The following is an 18,718-nucleotide window of genomic DNA, read 5'->3' as shown; positions in this document are numbered from 1 at the left end:
GAATCTGTTATTTTACATCCATTACACATGTGTGCAATACAAAATTCTTATCCGTATTTTCATCTGGCTTCAGGACCCAATGTTCTATTTTGTCGAGCATGGTAGGCAGAACAGAAACTAGCCCCACTGCATTTCTTTATGATCTGTATCAGAGTCACATGCTTTGTAATTTAAAGCTAAGCCCTTCTCGTTCCACAGGAGATGTAAAAAGGATGGATAACATTGCAAAATGTGAAACTTACTAATAAAACTACAAAAAAATAATCTGAACAAAACTAAAGAAATGTGAATGAGATATCTATCAACTTAAGAAACAATCAAACTAGGATGAAGCAGTTAATTTTGAATGCATTTTAATAGGTTTTGTGACATGACATGAGCCACAGTTATTCTGTGAACAAGGAACGAGGACTAAGATTTAACAACCCATTGCCAACTAGGTTATTGAGGCCACAATATGCGCTTGAACAAGGCTGGGGAAGGAAATAAGCTGTCTCCTGCGGCCATTTTGGCATTCATCTTCAAGGATTTGGGAAAAAATTGGGGGAAATCTAAATTAGGATGACTGGACAAAGCTCTGAAACTCACTAATTCCAAATAAAAAGATATTAAGTTGTAAAATGAGCCACTACATATGTAATTCACAGAAAGCAGATTACATAGGCCTGCAATGACAGAATTGCTTATAAAATGATAGGTAATTGTTTCTGGATGCTCCATTCAATAAAATCACAGAAAATTCCATCATCCTCAGTTTCTCATATAACAACATTTTCCATTTATTGTGTACAAAAATGACATAGTATTAACAAGGCTTTTTCTTTTGAGTCATCAGTATTAGGACTAATTCAATGTGGCCTTTCACGAATTCCTCTGTTGTGTCAACCTTTTCATCTCAGAGTTGCACTTGCACCATATGTTCTCACAATTGATTTTTGATGTATTTCAATCTCTGCCTTTCGATAAAATTTTTCCCTTCTACAGCTCTCTTTATTACCATGGAAGTTATTCCCAGATATTTTAACACATGCCCGATCATCTTGTCAGTGTTTTCCTCGCTAATTCTGTGGAGAGCTTCCTCATTTCTTATCAGTCCACCTAATTTACAACATTCTCCTGTTGTTGTGGTCTTCAGTCCTGAGACTGGTGTGATGCGGCTCTCCATGCTACTCTATCCTGTGCAGGCTTCTTCATCTCCCAGTACCTACTGCAGCCCACATCCTTCTGAATTTGCTTAGTGTATTCATCTCTTGGTCTCCCTTTACGATTTTTACCCTCCACGCTGCCCTCCAATACTAAATTGGTGATCCCTCGATGTCTCAGAACATGTCCTACCAACCGGTCCCTTCTTCTTGTCAAGTTGTGCCACAAGCTCCTCTTCTCCCCCATTCTATTCAACATCTCCTCATTAGTTATGTGATCTACCCATCTAATCTTCAGCATTCTTCTGTAGCACCACATTTTGAAAGCTTCTATTCTCTTCTTGTCTGAACTATTTATCATCCACGTTTCACTTCCATACATGGCTACACTCCATACAAATACTTTCAGAAACGACTTACTGACATTTAAATCTATACTCGATGTTAACAAATTTCTCTTCTTCAGAAACGCTTTCCTTGCCATTGCCAGTCTGCGTTTTATATCCTCTCTACTTAGACCATCATCAGTTATTTTGCTCCCCAAATAGCAAAATTCATTTACTACTTTAAGTGTCTCATTTCCTAATCTAATTCCCTCAGCATCACCCAACTTAATTCGACTACATTCCATTATCTCGTTTTGCTTTTGTTAATGTTCATCTTATACCCTCCTTTCAAGACACTGTCCATTCCGTTCAACTGCTCTTCCAAGTCCTTTGCTGTCTCTGACAGAATTACAATGTCATCGGCGAACCTCAAGGTTTTTATTTCTCCATGGATTTTAATTCCTACTCCAAATTTTTCTTTTGTTTCCTTTATTGCTTGCTCAATATACAGGTTGAATAACAACGGGGATAGGCTACAACCCTGTCTCACTCCCTTCCCAACCACTGCTTCCATTTCGTGCCCCTCGACTGCCATCTGGTTTCTGTACAAATTGTAAATAGCCTTTCGCTCCCTGTATTTTACCCCTGCCATCTTCAGAATTTGAGAGTATTCCAATCAACATTGTCAAAAGCTTTCTCTAAGTCTACAAATGCTAGAAACATAGGTTTGCCTTTCCTTAATCTTTCTTCTAAGATAAGTCGTAGGGTCAGTATGGCCTCACGTGTTCCAACATTTCTACGGAATCCAAACTGATCTTCCCCGAGGTCGGCTTCTATCAGTTTTTCCATTCGTCTGTAAAGAATTCGCGTTAGTATTTCACCTGTCTCATACATTTTGCTCACCAGATGGCAGAGTCTTGTCAGGACTGGCTCTCCCAAGGCTGTCAGTAGTTCTAATGGAATGTTGTCTACTCCGGGGGCCTTGTTTCGACTCAGGTCTTTCAGTGCTCTGTCAAACTCTTCACGCAGTATCATATCTCCCATTTCATCTCCATCTACATCCTCTTCCATTTCCATAATATTGTCCTCAAGTACATCACCCTTGTATAGACTCTCTATATACTCCTTCCACCTTTCTGCTTTCCCTTCTTTGCTTAGAACTGGGTTTCCATCAAAGCTCTTGATATTCATGCAAGTGGTTCTCCTTTCTCCAAAGGTCTCTTTAATTTTCCTGTAGGCAGTATCTATCTTACCCCTAGTGAGATAAGCCTCTACAACCTTAGATTTGTCCTCTAGCCATCCCTGCTTAGCCATTTTGCACTACCTGTTAATATCATTTTTGAGACGTTTGTACTCCTTTTTGCCTGCTTCATTTGCTGCATTTTTGTATATTCTCCTTTCATCAATTAAATTCAATATTTATTCTGTCAGCCAAGGGTTTCTACTAGCCCTCATCTTTCTACCTATTTGATCCTCTGCTGCCTTCACTATTTCATCCCTCAAAGCTACCCATTCTTCTTCTACTGTATTTCTTTCCTCCATTCCTGTCAATTGTTCCCTTATGCTCTCCCTGAAACTCTGTACAACCTCTGGTTCTTTCAGTTTATCCAGGTCCCATCTCCTTAAATTCTCACCTTTTTTGCAGTTTCTTCAGTTTTAATCTACAGTTCATAACCAATAGATTGTGGTCAGAGTCCACATTTGCCCCTGGAAATGTCTTACAATTTAAAACCTGGTTCCTAAACCTCTGTCTTACCATTATATAATCCATTTGATACCTTTTAGTATCTCCAGGGTTCTTCCATGTATACAACCTTCTTTCATGATTCTTAAACCAAGTGTTAGCTATGATTAAGTTATGCTCTACACAAAATTCTACCAGGCGGCTTCCTCTTTAATTTCTTAGCCTCAATCCATATTCACCTACTATGTTTCCTTCTCTCTCTTTTCCTACTCTCGAATTCCAGTCACCCATGACTATTAAATATTCATCTTCCTTCACTACCTGAATAATTTCTTTTATCTCATCATACATTTCATCAATTTCTTCATCATCTGCAGAGCTAGTTGGCATATAAACTTGTACTACTGTAGTAGGCATGGGCTTCGTGTCTATCTTGGCCACAATAATGCATTCACTATGCTGTTTGTAGTAGCTTACCCGTACTCCTATTTTTTTATTCATTATTAAACCTACTCCTGCATTACCCCTATTTGATTTTGTATTTATAACCCTGTATTCATCTGACCGAAAGTCTTGTTCCTCCTGCCACTGAACTTCACCAATTCCCACTATATCTAACTTTAACCTATCCATTTCCCTTTTTAAATTTTCTAACCTACCTGCCCGATTAAGGGATCTGACATTCCACGCTCTGATCCACAGAACGGCAGTTTTCTATCTCCTGATAATGTCGTCCTCTTGAGTAGTCCCCGCCCGGAGATCCGAATGGGGGACTATTTTACCTCCGGAATATTTTACCCAAGAGGACGCCATCATCATTTAGTCATACAGTAAAGCTGCATGCCCTCGGGAAAAATTACGGCTGTAGTTTCTCCTTGCTTTCAGCCGTTCACAGTATCAGAACAGCAAGGCCATTTTGGTTAGTGTTACAAGGCCAAATCAGTCAATCACCCAGACTGTTGCCCCCTGCAACTACTGAAAAGGCTGCTGCCCCTCTTCAGGAACCACATGTTTGTCTGGGCTCTCAACAGATACCCCTTCATTGTGATTGCACCTACGGTATGGCCATCTGTATTGCTGAGGCACGCAAGCCTCCCCACCAACGGCAAGGTCCATGGTTCATGGGGGGCCATTCTCCTATTGCACCAAATCTCAAATCCTTTCTTCTCTTCTCTTCCAGCTTTCCCAGTCCATGATTCACTATCATGCAACGCTGATATTTGATACTAGTCGACACCTCTTAGCCAGGAATGCTCTCTTTGCCTATGACAATCTGCTTTTTATGTTCTCTTTGCTTCGTGTGACATGTTATTTTGCTTCCAAGGTAGTAGAATTCCTTAACTCCGTCAAGTTTGTGCTCCACAGTTTTTGATGTTAAATTAATTGCAGGTTTCATTTCTGCTACACGTCATTATTTTCATCTTTCATGGTTTACCCCCAATCCACATTCTGTGCTCTTTACACTGGTCATTCCATTCACCATATTCTGTAATTCTTCTTCACCTTCACTGATGGTAACAATGTTATCAGTGAATCTTATCACTGACATCCTTTCAGCCTGAATTTTAACACCACTCTTAAGCCTTTCTTTCTTTCAATTACTTCTTCTTTGTTGTACAGATTGAACAGTAGGGGCAAAGACTGCATCCCTGTCTTACAGCCTTTTTAAGCTGAGCACTTCATTGCTGTACATATTGTATATTATCCATCTTTCGCTATAGCTTACTCCTATTTTTCTCAGAATTTCAAACATCTTGCACCATTTCACATGGTAGAAAAATTTTTCCAGAGTCAGTTTGTTGTTAATTCTTATGAGAATAGCCCTGTCACTCTGCCTTGTGTTCCTATTCCTAATAATAAATCTTATTCCCATTACATCATTTTTTGTTGCTGTTGATATTATATTATATTATATTTGTCTGAGTGGAAACCCTATTTTCCTTTCCAGATTTTCCTAGCTTTCCTACTAGGTTCAAACTTCTGACAGTCCATGTTCCAACTCTTAGAATGTTTCCGCTTTGTTGGTTATTCCATCTTTTCTCATGGGCACCTCCCCCTGGGCAGTCCCCTCTCAGCGATTTGAATGGAGGCTCATCTGGACTCTTGTGACAATGGAGAGCTCATCTTAACACTTTTTGAAATAGAGGCCACATGTCTGTGATACACACAGTGTATCTTTAATGCAATGGTTTCCACTGCATTCTGCATCCTCATGCTGTTGATCATTGCTGATTCTTCCACCTTTTAGGGACAATTTTCCACACTAAGGGCAAGATAGTGCCCTGAACTTCCATTCGCTCCTCCGTCCCCTTTGACAAGCTTGCTGGCAGATCGTGGGTGACTTACTATATCGAAGTCTTCAGCTCTCATTGCCGATGATTTTTATCCAAACTTTAGGCACTTGCAGGATGAAAATTTTGGATGTATTGATAATCAGACAATGATGCTTAACCCTACAGCACAGATCTCACAATATATATACATTGCCTTATTAATAATGACACTAGATCAGAAATAATGTGGCTTCAACACCAATTCTTAACAATCATTAAAAACAAAATTAATTTCATTTGTGATCTTTGATGCATCACATTTTATTATGCGACAACTCTTAACATAATTTAGATCCACAGTAATTTTTATAAATTTTAATTATTTTTACTTCTTTCTAATTACCAAATAATGGTTATGATGTACAGGGCGTACATAAAGTCTGGGAACACTTTCAATTATTTATTGCAAAAGAACCAAACATTGTACAGATATCATACAAATATCACTTTAAAGAGAAGCCCTGAAAGTTTTTTTTCACGTATACCGCCACAGTATAGTTTGGTAATTTGCTGATAGCACTAGTTGCAAACATGGCGAGTTCAGATGTGAGAGCACTGTCAGTGAATATTCCTACATGGACATGTTGCTGCTGCCTCAAATGCAATCGGACTCTCTTTTCATCGTCCAGCAGGATGGGGCTCCACCCCATTTTGATCCTGAAGCTCGTGGGTACCTGAGCTCGGAGCTCCCGCATTGATGCATCGGCCGTGCTACAAAAGGGGACAGCTGTTTCATGAAATGTCCTCCCTGATCACCAGATCTCACACCGTGTGACTTTTTTCTGTGGGGCCACATTAAAGATCTGGTGTATGTACCACCTCTACCACGTGATGTAGCAGAGCTCTGGGAGAGAATACGGGAAGTGACTGCCACATTCGACCATGCCATGCTGGGAAGGGTATGGCAAGAATTTGATTACCGAATTGACATCTACTGGTCACTCATGGTTTGCATATTGAATGTTTTTAAAAAAGACTTTCAGAGTTTCTCTTCAAAATGCAATATGTATGGCATCTGTATAATGTTTAGTTCTTGTGCAATAAATAATTGAAAGTGTTCGCAGACTTTATGTACACCCTGTACTTTGAAAATATATGATGATTGCTGCATCACAACGAACTGTTTCCGCATTGTCTAAAACATAGAAAACTCTACTTCTTTTTTGTTACACATTGTGACAGCAAGAATAAAGCAGTCAGGGAAGTTGAACTGCTGAGTATGATATCTGGTGAACGGAAATCCTATTTATACCAGTTTAAAATATTAAATGGGAACCAGTTTCCTGGCATCCTGCAAAATTTTCTTCAAGAAAGTGTTTTTTGTTTAATATTGCTGCCATGTTCTGTCAAGCACTCATGAAAAATTCATTTAATACATACGTAACACGGGAGAGCAGAGAGGTACAGAAGAGGAAAAGACTTGTAGGAACGTTGGTGGGATAGAAGGCATGTGTACGGCTGGAGTGAGAACATGGCAAGGGATAGGTGGGTGGAGGATAGGGATTAGTGGAGGTTGAGGCCAGGGAGTTACGGAATTCAAAAATGCTGGTACTGGCAGGCAGGAAGAATCCAGAAGGCATAGGCTGAGAAGCAGTGATTAAAGTGAAGCACATCATGATGACTGTTTCTTGCCCACAGTCTGGCAGTGGCCATTCAAGCATACAGACAGCTTGTTAGTTGCCATGTCCACACAGAAAGTGGCACAGTAGATGAAGCTTATTGTTTAGATCACAAGATTGCTTTCACAGACAGCCCTGCTTTTTATGGTAGAAGATGCTTGTGACACGACTGGAGTAGGTGGTAGTGGGGCGGATTTATGGGGCAGGCTTTTTCATCAAAGGCATCTTCGGGATATGAACCATAAGGCAAGGGGTTTGGTGTAGGGATGGACAAAAATATTGCTTAGGTTTGGTGGGCAGCAAAATAACACTATAAGAGGGGTAGGGAGAATAGAAGGGAGGATATTCTTTACTTCAGGACATGGCGAGAGGTAGTTGAAACCCTGGCAGAGATTGTAATCAAGTTTCTCCAGTTCTGGGTGGTACTGGGTCATGAGAGGAATGCTCCTTTGTGGCCAGACAGTGTATATTTGGGAGATGGTAGATGACTGAAGAGATAAGGCATGGGAGAGCTGTTTCCGAACAAGATTGGGAGTGTAATTTCAGTGAATGAAGGCCTTCATGAGACTCTTTATCATATCTGGAGAGGGCTACAATTTAAGCTGTCAAATTGGAAGTATAGTTGGAGCGGGGTAGGTTTGCTGTGGAGGAGGTACTGATGTAAGGTGGCTTGTTGGATTGAGGAGAGCCAAATGAAGCGAATTTGATTGGGAAGGTGTTGAGGTTCTGGAGGAATGTGGATAGGGTGTCATCACCCTCAGTACAGATCACAAAGATGTCATCAGTGAACTGGATGAAGACAAGAGACTTGGGATTCTGGGAAGTCAGGAAGGATTCCTCTAGATGGCCCATGAAAAGGTTGGCATAGAGTGGTGCTATGTGGGTGCTCATTGCTATGCCATGGATTTGTTTGTAGGCAATGATTTCAAACAAGAAGCAATTGTGGGTAAGGATATAGCTGGTGATGGTGACCAAGAAGAAGGTTGTATGTTTGGAGTCAGTCAGGCATTGGGAAAAATAGTGTTTGAGAGTAGCAAGCCTATGGGCATTGAGGATGTTAGTGTAGAGCAGGAGTTTCGAAGTTTTTTCCCTGATGGAACACTGAGAATCCTGGTACTTTGTTTATTTACAAGGTTAAGAAAATTTTAAAGAATGAGAAAAAATTGTTATATTCAGTAATTACTTCAATTTCAAATCATAATTAAACGCAAATCATCACAAATATTTTTTAAAAATGATGAAAAAACTGCCGTATTATTGTTTTTTGTGGAGCACTTTACTTTCTGTGGAATACCAGTGTTCCACAGAACACAGTTTGGAAAACCCCGCTGTACAGGAAGGTGGCATCAACAGTGACGAAGAGGGTACTGGATGCCAAAGGAACAGAACTGTGGAGCCAGTTTGGTTGGTTGGTTTGGGGAAGGAGACCAGACAGCGTGGTCATCGGTCTCATCGGATTAGGGAAGGATTGGGAAGGAAGTCGGCCGTGCCCTTTCAGAGGAACCATCCCGGCATTTGCCTGGAGTGATTTAGGGAAATCACGGAAAACCTAAATCAGGATGGCCGGACGTGGGATTGAACCGTCGTCCTCCCGAATGCGAGTCCAGTGTCTAACCACTGCGCCACCCCGCTCGGTATGGAGCCAGTTTCCTCATTCTTTTATATAGGACAGCAGGTTACAGTTAAAAGGCTTAAAGTGTTGGTTCAGCAGAGCATAGGGTCTCTCTGTGGGGGCACAGTCATCAGGCACAATGAGGTGTCCTGGATTGGTGGATTTAAGGATTTTAGGAGAAGCACGTAGACGGTAGGAGTGTGGGGAATGGTGGTGGTGAGTAGTGAAATATATACTCTGGAGAGCCATTCTGGGATGGTTCTAAGGATCTGAGGAGGGACTGAAGGTCCTGCTGGATTTCTTGGAAGGGGTCACTGCGACAGGGTTTGTGGGTGGATGAATCTGACAGCTGGAGGAGTCACATTGCCAGGTAATCCTTGCGATTCATAACCACAGTGGTGGAGACTTTGTTGGTATGTAGGATTATAAGGTCTGGATAAGCTTTTAGGTGATAGATTGTGGTTATTTCCATGGATGTAAGGTTGGTTTTTACATTGCGGGATTTGGGCGCTGATGGTGAGGTATGGCTCAAGGTTAGGAAATTCTGGAAAGTTGATAAGTGCTGATTCGGAGACAGTGGGGGCGGATGACAGTTGGGTGGAGGAGTAAACCGAGTCAGGCAGGGTTCAATGGTGGTTTTAGACTGGGTCTGATTAGCAAGGTTGGTGGTGAAAAAGTGTTTCCACTGTTGAGGGAGAAGGTCTTTAAAAATCCTAGCATTATTGAATTTAGGAATCGAGACTGAAGCTTTTTGAGGCTTGCGTTTCAGGTCTGTTTAGTTCCTGGGTTCTGCATAGTGGTGGGAATGAGTTTCTGAGGGTGTGCTATGTTCTTGGTCTGTGAGGCAGGGTTTGGTGGTTATGAGGGGATAAGGAAGGTTTGATGGAGGATCTTATACCTGTAGAGACGGTAAACAGCAATAGTCAAATGTGGGAGTAGGTGGTGAACAGGTTGGAGAGTTTATCAGGTGGTGTCGTGCATGCTGACTAGTTTCTAGATTCAAAGAGTTTCACTCTTTTGGCACTGCAGAGCGGAGAATTTTACAGATGCATAGGAGATAATGCAGGGAGATTTGGGCATGATTTTATGGATGCATAGGAGGTTTTACAAGGAGATTTGGGCTGATTTATAAGGTTTTGCAAGACCAGGTAGGTGAAGGCTATGGACTAATGGAATTTGGACAGACAAGAGGCCACTGTAGAAGGAAGGGTTGCAACTGGAGATGTGTAATCTGACAGTCAGATCATTTGGGCTGATTCCATGAGCAACAACACAGAAACAGTATGTGAGACTGCATTATAGTTAGGGATATGGGAACTTCTCCCCCCCCCCCCCCCCCCAATGAACCACGGACCTTGTCATTGGTGGGGAAGCTTGCATGCCTCAGCGATACAGATAGCCGTACCATAGGTGCAATCACAATGAAGTTTACCTGTTGAGAGACCAGACGAACGTGTGGTTCCTGAAGAGGGGGAGCAGCCTTTTCAGTAGTTTCAGGGGCAACAGTCTGGATGAATGATCTGGCCTTGTAACATTAACCAAAATGCCCTTGCTGTGCTGGTACTGTGAACTGATGAAAGCAAGGAGAAACTACAGCTGTAGTTAACCTAGGTTAACACTCTAGTTGGCAGAAAGGACACTCAACAATGAGACACTTAAAGTAGTAGACGATTTTTGCTATTTGGGGAGCAAAATAACTGATGATGGTTGAAGTAGGGAGGATGTAAACTGTAGACTGGCAATAGCAAGAAGAGCGTTTCTAAAGAAGAGACATTTTTTAACATAGAGTATGGATTTAAGTGTTAGGAAGTTTTTTCTGAAAGTATTTGTATGGAGTGTAGCCATGTATGGATTTGAAACGCGGATGATATATAGTTTAGACAAGAGGAGAATAGAGGCTTTCGAAATGTGGTGCTACAGAAGAATGTTGAAGATTAGATGGGTAGATCATGTAACTAATGACGAGGTACTGAACAGAATTGAAGAAAAGAGGAATTTGTGGCACAACTTGTCTAGAAGAAATGATTGGTTGGTAGGACATGTTCTGAGGCATCACAGGTAATGAGGAGGTACTGAACAGAATTGAAGAAAAGGGGAATTTGTGGCACAACTTGTCTAGAAGAAAAGATTGGTTGGTAGGACATGTTCTGAAGCATCACAGGATCACCAATTTAGTACTGGACGGCAGCATGGAGGTTGAAAATTGTAGAGGGAGACCAAGAGATGAATACACTGAGCAGACTCAGAAGGATGTAGGGTGCAACAGTTACTTGGAAATGAAGAAGCTTGCACAGGATAGAGTAGCATGGAGCGCTGCATCAAACGAGTCTCTGGAATGAAGACCACAACAACAACATGGGAACTTTTCAACCCCCCCCCCCCCCCCCTCCAGCACAGCCTTCAGACATTGCACGTAGCAGCACTATCCTGCCTCTAACAAGTCCCTACACATTAACTGCCCCAAATCCTACCCTGCTGCACCTTCCTCTCCTACCCCATGCTATCTCCTTACCTGCACCACCCATCCCGGCAGACTGCTTCATGTCAGAGACAGTCGCAGTCCAGTCAGGCTCCAGTGCCCAAAGGCTAGGCTATGACCGTGTGGGTCTGAGTTGTGCTTGTGCGAATTTGGGTGTGGTTTCTATTTCAGAACAAGGACTTCATCCAAAAGCATATTATAATATGCCTTTGTTTTGTTTCTTTAAGCTACAACAGAATGATACCACATCATGTTTTTTTCTTGGTCTGGTACTTATGGCACAAGCAATACTGCTCATGTCTACACAAGTTCTCCTCGATGTGCATTGCATACTGCAAGATATGTAGAGACGTCAGAGTCATAATCTTTAGTTTTCTGTAGCTAAGTCGACAAGTTCTGAGTGCCATGCTGCATATTATTATCCTCATTGTCTTTTTTTGTAATTTAAAAGCATTTGTCATATTCTTTTGGTGGCCCCACAGAATGGTACCATATGCTATATGACTATATATGAAAGCATTATTGACAATTTTCAGCACTGGAATACTAACAGAAAGAAGTTGTTTCCTTAGTGCAAATGATCTTTTCTACTTTTGCATAACACTTTTTTTGCAGTCATCCTGTGATACTTTGGAATCAATTGTTATCTGAATGTTACGATTTCATGTAATATGTAGTTCTTGTGCTTTACCTTGATTGATTCAAGGGGAGTCTGCATTACACCACACTTCAACATTATTGGCGGTCTGACCTATTTCATATTTTACCATCTCTGTTATCTCAGTATTATACAGGCAGATGGATTATTGCCATATAAATAAATAAATGTATAATATGGTCCCACATTATGTTATATGGCCAGTCATTAATATAAATAATAAATATAACTGGACACAGTAGCGAACCTTGAGGGGTGTTCTTATTCACTTGTACACCATTAACAAAAATTTTCTGCATTCTGCTACTTGAATAAGATAATATAACAGTGTTTTCTGTAACGCTGTAGAACTGCAGTTTATTTAATATCATCTCTTGGCATGTAGTGTAAAAGCTTTTGAGAAATCAAAAAGTCTGCTTTTCAGTATCTATCAGTAAAAGTATTGAAATGTGTCGCATTCAGATTGCTACATCATGTCTGCTTATCCCTTTTGATGTTACACTCATTATTAACTATCTTTCACCTGACCTGTGTCTTGTTTTCAGATGTGAGGTTTTTTTCCATCATTGTTTGTTACATCTTGTTTCTCTTAACGCCTGGCAAAATCCCCCCCCCCCCTTTTTTCATTAGAGCCTGCTCTTTTATACCTATTACAGTACTGATCACTTATGTTCTTAGTCCTCAGCATCTTTTCATCTTACATCTGTATGCTGTCAGTATACCTGCAACCAGTTACCATCACTTAACATATTCGGGATCCACTTATTTACAGTAAACACCTTTTCCCCAGGCAAATGAAAGAGTTTTACCTTTCTTGTAATATTACTTCTCAGAACTGACGCCCAGTATCAAAGTATTTCTTCATAAATATGTTTTAGCTGATGTAATTTAATTTGATTCATGTTTTTTTTATCTATGTTTCGTTATTTTACGTTCATATATGACTCCTGATATAAGTTTAACAATAATGTGAAAAGCACAGCGGCGGGTGAGGGGGGTAGAGTTGAATTATATATAGCCTATAAGTAAAAATTTGTAAAACACATAGAAACGTGGAATATAGCACTATAGAATAATGCTGAAGATTAAATGGGTGGATCGAATATTAAGGAGATGGTACTGAACCAAACTGGGAAAAAAAGAAATTCGCAGGAGAACATAACTAAAGGAAATGACTAGTTGATAGGACATGTCCAGAGGCATCAATGATTTGTAAATTTGGTTATGTGTGTGTGTTTCGTGTGTGTGTGTGGGGGGGGGGGGCGGGGGGCATAAAAATCATTGAGGGATACCAAGGTTTGAATACAGTAATCAGTTTCAAATGGATGTTTGTTTGCAGCAGTTATGTAGATAGGCACAGAGATTTGCACAGGTTGGAACAGCATGGAATGCTTCACAAACATGTCTTCAGACTACTAAAGGCAAAAAAACAACAACAACAACAACAACAACACAGAGATCAGCCATATGGCAGTCAAATGGAGAAAGTTCCAAAAGAAGCTTTGAGGTGAAAGTGGAAATAAATTAAAAAACCTGCAAGGACACATACAAAATATGATCCTTATTTCCTGTCTAAAAGCAACACACATACTTATTTCAGTTTAATTTTTAGAAAAATATATTCAGTCATTATGAACAAAAGTATTTTCTTAAATTTTGTGAGTGATTTAGGAATAACTTTTACGTGCTAGAGAAGAACCACTGATATATTTGAACTGAGCACTACAATGATTTCATATTTTAAAAATTATTTTTAGTTATTCAAATTCTGCTGACCTGTTCTAATTAAGAGAGATAAAGAGTTGCAGTGGCAGGGGACAGAGGGGTTATAGTATGTAGCGGTGAATGGGATGCATATTCAAAAGTCAGGTGCCTCCAGTCCATAGTCGGAAGTGAGTGTGGTGACACATTCTACATCTACATCTGCATATATACTCCGCTATCCACCAAGAGGTGTGTGGTGGAGGGCACAATTCGCGCCAAAGTCATATCCCCCCCCCGTTCCAATCGCGGATCGCGCAAGGATAAAACGACTCTCTGAACGCCTCAGTACAAGCTCTAATTTCCCTTATCTTTGAATGTTAATGATTGCCTGATTTGAAAGTTGGTGGTAATATATGCTCTACATCCTCGGTGAAGATTGGATTTCAGAATTTAGTGAGCACGCCCTTCCGTTTACCGTGCCATCTATCTGCAAGTGTGTCCCACTTCAAACTTTCTATGAGATTTGTAATGCTCTCGTGATGGCTAAATGTACCAGTCACAAATCTTGCTGCTCTTCTTTGGACGTTCTCAATCTCTTGAATCAGATACAACTGGTAAGGGTCCCATACACACGACCAATACTATAAGACTGGATGAACTAATGTATTGTAAGCTATTTCCTTTGTTGAAGGACTGCATCGCTTCAGGATTCTACCCATAAACCGCAATCTAGAGTTTGCCTTACCTGTTACTTGTTTAATCTGATTATTCCATTTGAGATCATTTCGAATAATCACACCGAGATACTTGACAGATGTTACTGCTTCCAAAGACTGGGCATTTATTTTGTACTCGTACATTGATGGGAAGCTAGTGGTAGTAAGTCAGAGCTGCTTCAGTGAGATGTTAGTTACTGAGTTATTGTTGGATTTTGTTTCATTATAAAATTTTCTAAGAACATATTGAATTTCTTAACTTGGTAAATAGAAAATTGCTGTTTTAATGTGAGCCAAAGTGCCTAATGATATTCCGAGCTTCGTTCGTTGTATGTTCTGCTTCAAATGTGTTCAAAACAAAATGGCGCAACCTGGGATAATGGCATGCATTCCAAGGCATGTTGCTCTGTATCCCACACATAATTAACAACTGTCTGATTTTTAGGGATTTTTTTTAACATAACCAATATCTGAAATTTACTGTGCTTTTAACAATGTATGGGAAAGACTTATTGCAAAGACGACACATTAAGTTGCAGACACGCCCAACTAAAAGACACTTACACATCAGCTTTTAGCCACAGCCTTCGCCAGAAAAAGAAACACACACACACACACACACACACACACACACACACACACACACACACACACACACAGATTCACACAAGCAAGCACACCTCATGCACACATCGCTGCCATCTATGGCTACTTGGACCAGAACGCAACTGTCATGTAGAAGTAGCAATATGGAGAGGGTGGGGAAGGGGAAGAGTTGCAGTGCACAGGTGGGGGGAGACAAGAGAGCTGTCTGGCATAATGTGCAGGACTAAACTGCAAACAGGAACGGTGTCAGGAGGCTGTGGGGCAGGGAGGTGTGGAGGGGATGGGAAACAGGGAGCAAAAAAGGAGAGGAGTGGGAGAAGATGGGCAGATACATTGGCAGAGTGGCATGCAAAGAGGGTGGGAGACAAAAATAGGGAGGATGTGATAGGACAGAGGAGGTGGAAACTGTTGCGTAGGGGGTGTGGGGACAATATGTCACCATATGTTGAGGCTGCGATAATTTCAACAGTGGTCAATGTGTTTTAAGTACGACTCCCATCTGTACAGTTCACGAAAGCTCATTGTGGAAGGGGGAATCCAGATGGCTTGGGTACTGAAGCAGCCATTGAAATCAAGCATGTTATGTTCAGATGTATCTTGTGCCACAGGCTGGTCTATTTTGCTGTTGACCACAGTTTGGCAGGGTCCATTCATCCTGGTGGGCAGCTGGTTGGTAATAATACCAATATATAAATCTGTGCAATGATTGCAGCAGAGCTTGTATATGACATGGCTGCTTTCTCAGGTGGCCTGGCCTCTGGTGGGGTAGGAAAGCCTTTGATATGAGTGAAATAGGAAGAGATGGGTGGCCAGGCTGTATAAGAGGGATTTTCTGGTGTGGAAGAGACGGAAAGCTGTCGAAATGCAGATAATGTTGGTGTTTGGTGGATTTAATGTGGACAGAGAGGTGGATGGAGCCATCAGAGAGGAGGTGGTGAGGTGGTCAACATCCAGGAAGGTGGCATGCTATATTGAGGAGGACCAGGTGAATCTGATGTGAGAGAAGGTGTTGAGGTTGTGCAGGAATAAAAATAGGCTGTTTTGACCCCGAGTCCACATCATGAAAATATCACCAATGAGTTAGGATAAACTTGGTAAGGTGTACGAGGAATGAGGTAGTGGGTTCTGGGAAGAGCCTAAGGCTTTAAGCAGGCATTGGACGTTATGCTGGACACCAAAAAAATCCCTCCCATACAGCTGGGCTACCTTGGGATGGCATATCTGCAGTGACAAGAACTACCTTGCCCTATACGCAGGACTCACCAAGGTCTTCACAGACAGACATCATCACCCAGACTTAGTCCACAAACAGATCTCTCTTGCCATTTCCTCTCACATCCCAATCCTCCCACAACCCACAAGAACCAGCTACAAAGAAGTACCAACCCACACTGGAACAACTGAACCACATCCTTTGCCAGGGTTCTGATTAGCTATCATCATGCCCTGAAGCAAGGCACATTCTACTTAAAATACTTCCTACCCCTCATAAAGTGTTGTTCTGTTACCCACCCAACCTCCACGATGTCCTAGTACAAGGTGCGGCAAACAAAAGTGGCCTGAAGAACATAGTTCCAGGGTACAAAGAAACACAGCAGAGGAAATGAAATACAGTATTAAAATGACTATAGAAGATGTTGAAAGTGACCACCATTCATCTCTTGGCACTTTTAGGCACTGATCAGCGAGTTGTTGAAGGTGGATGAAAGCTGGACTGATGGAATTGTTACAGCATCATCTGAAGTGTTCTGCTGCAGTTCTTGAAGACTATGGATGTTGGTGCAATACACCTTAGACTTGAGGGATCCTCATACAAAATAATCAGACATCGATAGATCAGGTGACCTGGGTGATCAGCTAGAGCCACAATGAGACTGACATGTACTAACAACTCTGTCAGACATGAGGATTGTGTGAATGTGCTACAAGGTTTGGCCATCCATATGGGCAGTTGCTCCATCCTGTTGGAAGTAATTGTAGGTCTTTTCCTCTTCTGTTAATGCTGCCACAAGTTTCAAAATGTTGGTAATGCAATGCACTGAAGTCAGCGTATGATGAAAGCAGATGGGTTCAATAATGCAGCGTGCAGACATTGCACACCAAAACCCAACCTTCTGATCATGCAATGGTGTTTTGTGGAAGTTATCAGGATTCTCTGCTACCCACAACCTGTGATTCTGTGGTTGACATAACCACCCAGGTGAAATTAGGCTTCACTAGACATAAAGAACAGATCCTGTTCAAGCCATGTGTGCAGTGGTGGAATAGAGCACTGTGTAGTGCTGGAGTGGGAACAGGGAAGGGAAGGGAAGGGAAGGGAAGGGAAGGGAAGGGTAAGGAAAAAGACTAACAAAGGCTGAAGGTCACAGGAACCACATCCATCATGCCCAAGCCATCTCGCAATACCTCCTCTCCATCCATAAAATACTTCTGCTACACAATCCTAAATTTCTGGATGTCCTCCAGAAACTAGAGCAACATGCACAACATCACCTGAAAGTAAACTCTCCTTGGACCGCCATATACACCACCTCTACAACAACCTCTAAATCTCCCCCACATCCCCTCACAGCTGCAAAACCCTGCCACCCAGACCTAATATATTCACTCCACCCTCAAAAACTCCCTCCCACACCATAAAGAATCCAGAATCTAAACAGACCTAAAACACAATCATGAACCTTTCCTCCATAAGCTTTAGTCCTGCAGAAGTATCAGTCCTTTCCAGCGTGCTCAGCAACCGGGTGGTCCACTTATTTCTTGGCCACAGTTTGTCAGTGGCCATGGTTGTCATGCCCATATAGAATGCTGCACAGTGGTCACAGCTTAGCTTGTAGATCACATGTCTGGTTTCACAGGTAGGGATAGGTGATGTCTGTGATCAGACTGGAGTAGGTGGTGGTGGGAGGATGTATGGGACAGGTTTTGCATCAATGTCTATTACAGGGGTATGAGCCATGAGGTAAGGAATTGGGGGCAGGGGTTGTGTAGAGATGGACGAGTACATTATGTAGGTTCAGTGCGCGCCGGAATACCACTGCAGGAGGACTAGGAAGGGTAGTGGGCAGGACATATAGGGCATGACGAGAGGTAGTCGAAACCCTGGCAGTGAACGTAGTTAAGTTGCTCCACTCCTGAGTTACAAGGAAATGCTCCTCTGTGCCGGATGGTGGGGCTTTGGGAGACTGGAAAAGCAAGGAAAGGGAGATTTGTTTTTGTACAAGGTTGGGAGGATAATTACAGTCTGTGAAGGCTTTAGTGAGACCCTCGGTATATTTTGAGAGGGACTGCTCATCACTGCAGATGCGACAACCATGGGTGGCTAGGCTGTATTGAAGGGACTTCTTGGTATGGAATGGGTGGCAGCTGTCAAAGTGGAGGTATTGCTGGTGGTTGGTAGGTTTGGTATGGATGGAGGTATTGATGTAGCCATCTTTGTTGTAGAGGTCAACATCTAGGAAGATGGCTTATTGGGTTGAGTAGGACCAGTTGGAGCAAATGGGGGAGAAGTTTCTGAGGTTCCTGAGGAATGTGGATAGGGTGTCCCACCCTTGATCCAGACTGCAAAGATGTTATCACTGAATCTGAGCAAGGTGAGGGATTTAGGATTCTGGGTGTAAAGTAAGAATTCCTCTAGATGGCTCATGTGTAGGACAGTGTCATGCGGGTGCACATAGCTGTACCTCGGATTTATTTGTAGGTAATGCCTTAAAAGAAGAAGTAATTGTGGATGAGGATATAATTGGTCATGGCGATTAGGAAGGAGCGTTTGGAATCCATTGGGCATTGGGAAAGGTAGTGTTCAATAGCCGTAAGGCCATTGGTATTAGGGATGTTAG

At 41.8% G+C, this 18,718-nt stretch overlaps 1 protein-coding gene across 3 annotated transcripts in view; it reads right to left on the bottom strand.

The window, feature by feature from the left end:
* The window catches only part of LOC126094477 (DENN domain-containing protein Crag), a 322,685-nt gene that overhangs the window by 34,333 nt on the left and 269,634 nt on the right, over positions 1-18,718 (bottom strand). The window lies entirely within an intron of this gene.

The sequence above is a fragment of the Schistocerca cancellata genome, chromosome 8, assembly GCF_023864275.1.
Source record: "Schistocerca cancellata isolate TAMUIC-IGC-003103 chromosome 8, iqSchCanc2.1, whole genome shotgun sequence".
NCBI lineage: Eukaryota > Metazoa > Arthropoda > Insecta > Orthoptera > Acrididae > Schistocerca > Schistocerca cancellata.
The sequence above is the reverse complement of the archived record's forward strand: the minus strand, read 5'-3'. Positions and strand labels throughout refer to the sequence as shown.